A 10,374-nucleotide genomic window follows, 5' to 3' on the forward strand; every position below is an offset into this window, starting at 1 on the left:
GTGTACTTTGTCAATCTGGCTGTTCTGCTCCTCACTCTGTCTCTGGTAAAGACTCTCATCACCCCTGCACCTCTGGCCTGTACCCCAGTTCTGTATGCACAAATAAATAAATCTTTAATAAAAAAAAAACCTACAATATGTTATTCTTATAGGCTGTTTGTCTCCTAATTTCTCTGGGTTTAAAATCCTACTCATACTCAAAAAGTTGAGAATAGGAACTACCAGCCTTAGAAAGATTTCTCCAATTACATAAACCTTGTGGTTCCCAACAACATTAACCCTCTGTGTTCACATGTCAAGGTGGTTTCTGAAAGTTGGTGGGGGGTAGATTTTCACTCGATGGAATGACTGTTGAGTGCTACAGACATTGGGCATATTGGGCAGAGTCCAGAAGTAGTAAGCATCTTGCCATGTATGGTACAGCTCTACACAGTGCCGCTGAGATAGCTCAAAAGGATCCTGTCTTGATTCAAATAAATATTTACCAAGCATTTATATGTACAAAGCATTTATATTTACAAAGCATTTATATGTACAAGCAGATCTTTAAGATATTTTAAATTTACATTTTGGCAGAGAGAATGATAATTAAATGAGCATTAGAAGTGAATATGTTAATAGTGTTTTCTAGTTTCATTTCCACAAGTTTATTCCCACTATACTAGAAGTCTTGAGTATATTTGTCTAGCTAGTTTATCATACTTCCTCATTAGTTATGTATTTTTAAAATTAGTGTTCATTTTCCTATACTAAATTAGAAGTATCTTTGAAACATCCACAAGGCAATGCCACAACAGCTGGATAAATGTTCATGGAGCTCAAGTCCAAGCTTCAAAGAACTCTAATAGACAGAGTCTAACAATGGAAAACCCACGTGTGTGTGTGTGTGTGTGTGTGTGTGTATACACACATACTATATATATATATATAACTTTTATATATAAAATAGTTCATTTTTACATCATTTTGTGCATTTTTCCATCTCATTTGCAATCACCTTGGGCTTCCCATCACAATCATCCATGTGCCATCACCATAGTCCAGTGCCATTTCCCTCCCCACCCCCGCTGTTTTTGATCCCATCCCCCACTCCCCCCCACAAATTGTCGTTGGTATATATATAGCTGTTCATCATTATCATTATTTTCTCGCCTGTTCCATTATACTCCTGCTATGAGAGAAACTATCTGGTATTTTTCCTTTTCTTTCTGGCTTATTTCACTAAGCATGATCTTTTCCAGTTCCATCCATGTTGCTGCAAAAGACATGTGTTTCTTCTTTTTTTTTTTTTTGGTTGCTGAATAATATTCCATTGTGTATATGTACCACACCTTTTTAATCCAGTCATCCATTTTTGGGCATTTGGGCTGTTTCCATGTCTTTCTAATTGTGAATAAAGCAGCAATAAACACGGGGGTGCAGGTATCTTTTTGAATCAGTGTTTTTGTGTCTTTTGGGTAGATACCTAGGAGTGGGATTGCTGGGTTGTAGGGAAGCTCCTAATTTAGCAGTTTGAGGAACCTCCAAATAGTTTTCCATAGTGGTTGTACTAGTTTGCATTTCCACCAGTAGTGCAGGAGAGTTCGTTTTTCTCCACATCCTCACCAACATTTGTTGTTGCTAGTTGTCTGAAGATGTGCCATTGTCACTGGGGTGAGGTGGTATCTCATTGTGGTTTTAATGTGCATCTACCTTATTACAAGTGATGTTGAACATTTTTTCATATGCTTGTTGGCCATCTGCATTTCCTCTTTGGAGAAGTGTCTTTTTAGCTCTTCTGCCCATTTTACTTTATTGTTGTTGAGTTTATTTTATTGTTGTTTATTTTTGTTGAGTTTCATCAGTTCTCTGTATATTTTTGTGATCAATCCTTTATCGCTAGTTTTGTGTGAGAAAATTTTTTCCCAATCAGTGGGATGTCTGTTTTTTGTAATTTCTCTTTTGCTGTACAGAAGCTCTTTAACTTGATGTAGTTCCATCTATTTATCCTTGCTTTCACTATCGTTGCATTGGGTGCTCTATCTTTAAAGGTGTCGCTGAAGTGTATGCTGTGTAGTGTTTGGCCCATCTTTGCTTCCAGGTATTTTATGGTTTCACTTTGAGCTGATTTTTGTGTATGGTAAGAGGTAGTGATCTAGTTTCGTTTTTTTGCATGTAGTCTCCCATGCAAACTTTCTTTGTGCCATTGTATCTTCTTTGCTCCTTTGTCAAAGATTAGCTGTCCATAAACCTGTGGGTTTATATCTCGGTTTCCAAATCCACTGCTCTATATGTCTGTTCTTGTTCCAGTACCATGCAGTTTTGATTATTATGGCTTTGTAGTATAGCTTGAAGTTTAGGATTGCAATGCCTCCATTCTCTCTCTTCCTAGTCATGAGCGTTTTGGCTATTCGAGGTCTTTTGTTGTTCCATATGAATCTCATCAATATTTTTTCTATTTCTTTGAAGAATGTCATTGAGACTTTTATTGGGATGGTGTTAAATCTGTATATTGCTTTTGGTAGGATGGCCATTTTGATGATGTTAATTCTCCTGATCCATGAGCAGGGGATGCCTTTCCATTTCATGGTGTCTTCTTGACTTTCTTTTAACAGTGTTTTGTAATTTTCTTTGTATAGGTCTTTTACCACTTTTGTTAGGTTGATTCTTTTTGTTTTAATCAAAAAGGGATACTTTTTAAAATTTCTATTTCTTCTGATTGGTTGTTTGTGTACAGGAGGCCTCTGACTTTTGTGTGTTGATTTTATATCCTACTACCTTGCTAAACTGGTTGATGGCTTTGATTAGTTTCTCTGGAGTTTTTAGGGGTAAAATCCACTTTTTAAAAAGATTTATTTATTTATTCGTACAGAACTGGGGTACAGGCCAGAGATGCGGAGGGTGAGAGGATTCACTAGAGACAGAGTGGGGTACAGAACAGGCAGATCGACGAAGTACACTGCTGAGGGGAGCAGCGGGCGGGCCAGGAGAGGTCTGCCTCGCCATGTGGATCACCTCTGGGGCAGGCGGGAATCAAACTCATGCGGAAGTGGTTTAAGCTTCTTTGTGCTGTGCTTTAACCCGCTGCGCCACCAGGGAGGGCCCTAAAACCCACTTTTAAAGGGAGCCTGAGACAGGGAAATCAACAGGTTATGGCACAGGCAAATAAAGGACAAAGGTGTTTCACGGCAGAAGACACTATGTCAAATAAGATATCTGGTTACCTGGCCAAAGAAAACTATCCACTGGAGTTGGCAGCATAGACATTTTGCCACATCAGGACTAGTTTCAGTTCAGGAGTAGGAAACAGAGCTAGAATGTGGTGTGCTGAGGAGTAAATGGGAGATGAATAATGAAAGGAGGCATACATAAGCAACTGCTTCACAGATCCTGCTGAGTAATGAGACTGTGGAATGGGATTATATCTGCCAGAACTGAGGGATCAAAACAGTGGATTTGCTTTGCCTACTTGTTTATCTGCTGGTTTCTAAGAATGTGAAACAGTATAAAATGATGAGAATGACACAGCAGGAAAGAAATCCATGATTTCAAAAGGAAGAATTTGAACAAAAATAGTCAAGATTTTGATAAAAGGAAAAGAAATTACACAAGCACAGTGGATGGCTTGGATAGTCAAAGAAAGGGGCTAGTTATTCTACTGTAAGATTTTTAACTTTCTAAATGCATTATTTAAAAATTAAATAAAAGATATGTGCTAAGCTATCTTCTCAAGTTGATGACCAAATCAGCCTTCTAAGAGGACTCATGAAATAAAGATTAAAGAAGAAACTAAAGAATTAATAAATTAAATGACAGAATTTTTAAAAGGCTATTTCTATCAAAATTTACCAATACAGGGGCCCTCCCTGGTGGTGCAACAAGTTAAAGCACAGCACTACTGAAGCTGGCCACAGCTGCTTCAGCATGACTTCAAACCCGCCCAAGAAGCTGATCCACACGGGCACAGCAGACCTCTCCTGACCCACATGCTGCTCCACTCAGCAGTGTACTTTGTCAATCTGGCTGTTCTGCTCCTCACTCTGTCTCTGGTAAAGACTCTCATCACCCCTGCACCTCTGGCCTGTACCCCAGTTCTGTAAGCATAAATAAATCAATCTTTAAAAAAAAATTTTAAATTTGAGAAAAATCCTGCTTCTTTCTAAATGATTTAGAGCTTGTTTCTATTAGTTCCTGGGATGTAGATACTTTGGGAGTTAAGTCAAATCTTGGGCTATATAATTTTTTTTTTCTCTTTTATTGAGGTGACATTGGCTTACAACACTGTAATCATTCGGACAACAAGGGATCATACCCCTTCAGATGTATGATACCAGTACCTTATGCAAAATACATAGTAAGCATAAGCATGAATTTCAGCATTAAAGTAACATTTTCTCTCTGTCCCTCCAACATTTCTCAAACAATATAAAACTGTTCTGCTAAAGAATTTATCCAGTTCCAATAAGAAGTATTTCCTAGGGTAATTATTTACACAGAATAGGCATTAAAATTCATTACATTGTTAAAACTATCAAAATGGCCTCCACTGACTACTCTATATAAGATCCTTCCTCCTACTCCTGACTCTCTTAATTTTGTCATGCTGCTTATCATCATGTTAAATATTTATTTACTTATATTATCTTTATCTTTATTACAAAGCAAGCTAAGTACAACTTTATTCATCACAGTAGCCCTGGTCTTGGAATATGGTAGACAGAAGGTGTCCATTATTTTTCTAGTGAATGAATGAATATAACAATTATAAGGGCAGTAATAAAAAGTATATACTGTACACATCCCTAAAATTATAAAATAAAATGACTAATAGTTTTTAAAGCATATTAGAAAAGCATCTACTTCTGGTGACAAAGCATTTTCAGTATTTTTTCAACTTAGTAATTAATGTAGGGGAGAAAATAATTTTCCTTCTACCTTTCTAGGTTCTTGGCTGAGACAACTGCTGTAATAAACAACAAGTTAACAGGAGAAAAACAAATTTAATTTCATATGTAAAGGTGCCCCAACGATAAGAGACCTCAGGGCAAGCTGGGTAATTGGTGCTAGTATGATATCCAGAGCCAAGAAACAGGATGAGGGCCTGGGGCTTCAAAGGAAGGTAGTATAATCACAGAAAGATCAGCAGGGAGATACTTGGTTATCAGATGTTTGTTCTGCCATACAGATAGGTCACTTAGATAAAGTGACCTAGTAAAAAATCTCTAGTAGAGACAGTTAAAAGGAAGGTAAAAGCTTTTTTTTTTAATCTATTGGGTCTTGATTGCAACTTCTGCTCAAAACAATCCATACATCAAAGTTGCACATTTCAGAGGTGGCCTATTCTGCTCCCCTTCAAGAGAAAAATCAGACTCGATAAGAATTTCTTTTTTCCAATGTCACTCTTTAGACATAATCACTTTGAAATCTAATATCTAATTAGCACATATCTTTTCAAATTGATACACTATCTTCAAACTGGTTATCAAATTATATTGTGTACTTTTTTTTTTCTTTTTTAATATTTATGCATACAGAATTGGGGTACAGGCCAGAGGTACAGGGGTGGTGAGAAGACATAGCAGAGACAGAGCAGGGAGTGAAACAGGGGCATCTACTGAAGTACACGGTTGAGAGGAGCAGTGGGCAGGTCAGGAGAGGTCTGCCAGCCTGTGTGTCACCTCTCTGGTGGGGAAAACTTGGGCTGAAGCGACTGCAGATAGCTCTGCTCCAACCTGTTGCATCACCAAGAAGGGCCCTATATGTCTCTTCATTTTAATAACTTTCTTCAGTTAATGTTAAACCTGAGGTTAAAAAAAAAATACCTCACACTCTTTAAAAAATAGGTGCCAACTATGAATATTTTCAAAATGTAATTAAGAAATGCAATTTCTACTTTAAATCTGGTCAAATGTTAGATTGTGAATTTAAAAGATGCCACGATTCAGTAATATAATAGCAACTCTAAAGTGTCATTAAGACAGACTGCAGATGAGTGTATTTCAACAGTGTGGCTTTTACAGCTCTGGCTTCACTCAAGAATGTAAACTATGGCTAAGCAATAACTGGTGTATATGAGTGATCATTATACAAACCTCTCTTCACATAGAGCTTTTAAGATGACACTATTTGTTTTATGAGTAATCAATTTTAACGGACCTATTCCTGTAGTGTTAAGAGTTTAATATGTATTGCATACATAACATCAAGAATTGATTTTACTGTATAACCCAGAGATATTTTACCTTCCCAAACTCCTCCTCAACTGTAAAAAGAATGAATTACAACACAATTTCAAAAAAATCCTTTCAAAAAGTATTCTGGAATATTTTTAAAACTTTGTCTAATCAGGTTTACTGCGGAATATGGCTTTTTTTTTTTTTAAAGATTTTATTTGTGCATACAGAACTGGGGTATGAGCCAGAGGTACAGGGGTGATGAGAGGATTCAACAGAGACAGAGTGAGGAGCAGAACAGGCAGATTACAAAGCACACTGCTGAGGGGAGCAGTGGGCAGGTCAGGAGAGGTCTGCCATGCCATGTGGATCACCTCCAGGGCGGGGATCGAACTCATGCTGAGGTAGCTTTAGCTTTTTAGTGCTGTGCTTTAACCTACTGCACCACAAGGGAGGGCCCAGAATGTGGGTTATTTAAGAAAATCTGAAAACCAATAAAATTCCACTAACATTTAAAAATATACAATGGCAAAAAATGTCAGTTATTCACTTAATTTAGAAAAGATTTGAAATTTTATTTGAGATTTAATTAACTTTCAAATTCAGATTTGAAATTGAATATAGGTACATCAGATATTCTGTACCTCTTAATCCAACCTAATAAAAAGTAAGCATTAAATATTTTTAAAAAAAGCCCTTGCATTTATATAATTTCAACAAATAGTTGTGCTACATGCAGAAAAAATACAAAGATGATAAAATAAAAATAGTAAAATCCATCAGGGCAGGGGCCACTACATCCCTAATAACTTGTACAGCACTCAGCATTTAAATACTTAATTGAAATCAAAGAATACATGAGGTACAGATCATGATTTGAGAGATCTTAAAATTAACATTAGGCCCTCCCTGGTGGCGCAGTGGGTTAAAGCACAGCACTAAAAAGCTAAAGCCCCTTCCACATAACCTCAATCCCCGCCCCAGAGGTGATCCACATGGTGTGGAATACCTCTCCTGGCCCACCTGCTGCTTCCCAAGCAGTGCACTTTGTCAATCTGCCTATTCTGCTCCCCACTCTGTCTCTAGAGAATCCTCTCACCGCTCCTACACCTCTGACCTGTATGCCAGTTCTGTATGAATAAATAAATAAATCTTTAAAAAAAAATTAGCATTAGAGTACCTTGAATGAAACTCTTAATGAACTAGACTCAGGATATACAGTCATGCCTCAAAATATTTAATTTGGCAATAGTGAAGAATGGACTGCTGAGGGAAGATACTATCACCAGGAAAATCAGAAAACTCTTCAAGGTGTGAGGTATAATTTAAATTTGGCTGAAAGCAATGAGACCTGAAATGGGGGTGGATGTTAAGAGGCAGATCATACAGGGTATCTGTGGAAAACAGGAAGAAGTCAAAGATGACAGCATTTTCAGACCTGGTAGAAAATATTAACAATAATAAAGAAGTAAGCAGAATACAGTTTGAGGAGGATTTAGTGTAGCTTTGGGAAGTTTTGTTTTAATTATGTATCTAACAACTAAATAGATAGAAGTCAGGGTGGAGAGTCATATGTGTAATAGTTAGACATCAATCTATTTAAGAAATCAGAAATTTAGTATGGATAGATGAATCCTGGTCTATTACTTCTGCATTCTTTTCATCAGTAATCATAAAGACATGCCATCAAAATTTCTTTTGTAGTGAAAAAAAAATTCAGAATACACTTTGAAATCCAGAATTAGGGGTCTAGTATAATGTTAAATATTTCATTGTGGTAAAAATTGTTGTGAAATATTTCTGATTCAACCAGTAAACAAAAATTAAAAACATATATCAGATTTCAATTCAGCTATAACAAACTAAGAGATTTGCTTTTATAAGCTACATGGTGGCATTACTTCTCGGCCTTTTAGCTAGGATCAAGTGTATAAGCTACATGGTAGATTAAAAACTTGGCAATTAAGAACTCTAATCTACAATCAAAATGGAAGTAGTTTTATGGTAAAAGCCATCTATTATAGGGATTTCATTTCTTTGTGTAACCTAAAGTGCAATCATATCTACTATAAATGTGAAACAAGTAAATTTTTTCCTTACCTAGGTTTTTGATACAAGTAAATTTTAACCTTTAAATTATTCCTTTTCTGTAATAATACAGCATCTTAAACTACTTGCTCAGATAACTCAATAATCTCACTGAAATTACTTAATTTCTTTTCCCTGAACTGGAAACCTTCAAAGGTTACAGAAAGGACTATGAAATTTTTAGGCACTTACAATACAGGAGTTGACATTTCAAACTTGGAAATGCAACATAGAATGGTAAAGGTAAAGAGAGGCACGCCCAGAATGCCTGTATAGCTAGGAAACTGAAAGACGTATCTCATCAAGCCCCGTCAGGTAAACCCATATGGTCCACAAAATGAAAAAATGCGGTCTACATGTTTTTAAGGATTTTAACTTGGATACATTATGGCTATTATTCACAAATTTATTTCTGTTAGGTTAATGCCATCTATCGCCGTGGTTGCCCTAGGGAGGTGGGGTCTTCTTTCTTGCATTAGCCATGCCCACTGCTATTTATGATTTCCACTATGGTACCTATAAATAGAGATGGAAAGAGAACTTAAAAGGACTTCTGAAAGAGTATGAATACAAATCCCAGTAGACCAATGTTCTGTCTAGAAAACCCACACCAGAAACATAAATTAATGCACTATTTCCTCAACAGGAAAAGTCTTACCATAAAAATATGAACTAAACCACACAGTGGTGTACTGAGTGATGTTAGTTTACATTCTGGGGCGAGTGTCTTTTTCTTCCAGACTACCAACCATCTAAAGACCTGTTAGCTGGTACAGATGGCTGAGACCTTCACAGGCACTGCTTCAGATGGGGATGGTTCACCCTCACCCAAGTGTTCTATCTTTTATAGTTATACAACCTCATCTGATTTCATAGTAAATTATTTAATAATTGAGATATCCCAAAGCATTCCACTTAATGTTCATAGAAGTCTCTTCTTTATATGCTCAATAATTTACACATTTACTAATATTTTGTAATTACTATAACCAGCATATCTGTTAAGCACAGGATTGTAAATAAACACAAACACTTTTAATAAGTACTTAATAGGTAAACAGAGGTCTACCAGTCTACTGTGGAACAACTTACGTAGCCATGAGTGTTCAGGGACCTTGGATCAGAAAAGTACATTTTGCAGAGGTAAAAGGGGTGTTAGGTTAAAGCTATGAACAAGTTCAGGTTGAGGGTGCTTCTGCATCACAGTTCAGAAAACCTTCAGTTTTCCACATTATTGCTAATTAATTGTAGCTTGAGTGATTGAATGAAAAAAGCCTGAGTTGACAGTTAGCTGTATAATTTGGACATATTACTTTACCTCCTTGATCTTTGGTTTTCTCTTCAGTAAAGTAAGATTAAGGCCCTCCCTGACACAGAGGGTTAGGTGATCCACAGGGCATGGCAGACCTCTCCTGACCTGCCCGCTGCTCCCCTCAGCAGTATGCTTCGTTGATCTGCCTGTTCTGCTCCCCACTCAGTCTTTGGTGAATCCTCTCAACCACCCCTGCACCTCTGGCTTGTACCCAGTTCTGTATGCCTAAATAAGTAAATATTTAAAAAAACAAGATTAAATAGCACATATGGGGCTTCCCTGATGGTTGAGGGGTTAAGTTTCAGTGCTACTGCCTCTAAGGGTTCCTCAATCCCTACTGATGGAGCAGCAGACCTCTCCTGTCTCACTCACTACTCCCCTCAGCAGTGTATTTCAGTAGATCTGCCAGTTCTGTTCCCACTCTGGTGAATCCTCTCAACTCCCGCACCACTGGCTTACAGTGCAGTTCTTGTATGCATACATAAATCAATCTTAAAAAAAAAAAAGGTATTTATTTACCAAGTACCTACCAGTGCCTCAGATTTTCCCTCAACTTGACTCCCTCTCAATTTGTCAGTATTTATAGGGTAAGGTGCTGACCCAAATGACATCAAACGTACCTTTACATCCCTGCCTAGTACTATCTATATCTGGTAAGCATCATTTACAAAACTAGCTAAGTTAATATTATATGGCGTTTTTAGCACCAAGTTCACCCACAAAACGTATCATAATTGATAGTATGATAACTGCTGTATGATGATAGCAAAATATTTACTTTTAAAAGTAGCTGTGCCGTGGTGACTGGTAATACAGGAAAGA

Source organism: Condylura cristata, unplaced genomic scaffold, assembly GCF_000260355.1.
Source record: "Condylura cristata isolate star-nosed mole 26May11 unplaced genomic scaffold, ConCri1.0 scaffold00012, whole genome shotgun sequence".
NCBI classification, from domain to species: Eukaryota; Metazoa; Chordata; class Mammalia; order Eulipotyphla; family Talpidae; genus Condylura; species Condylura cristata.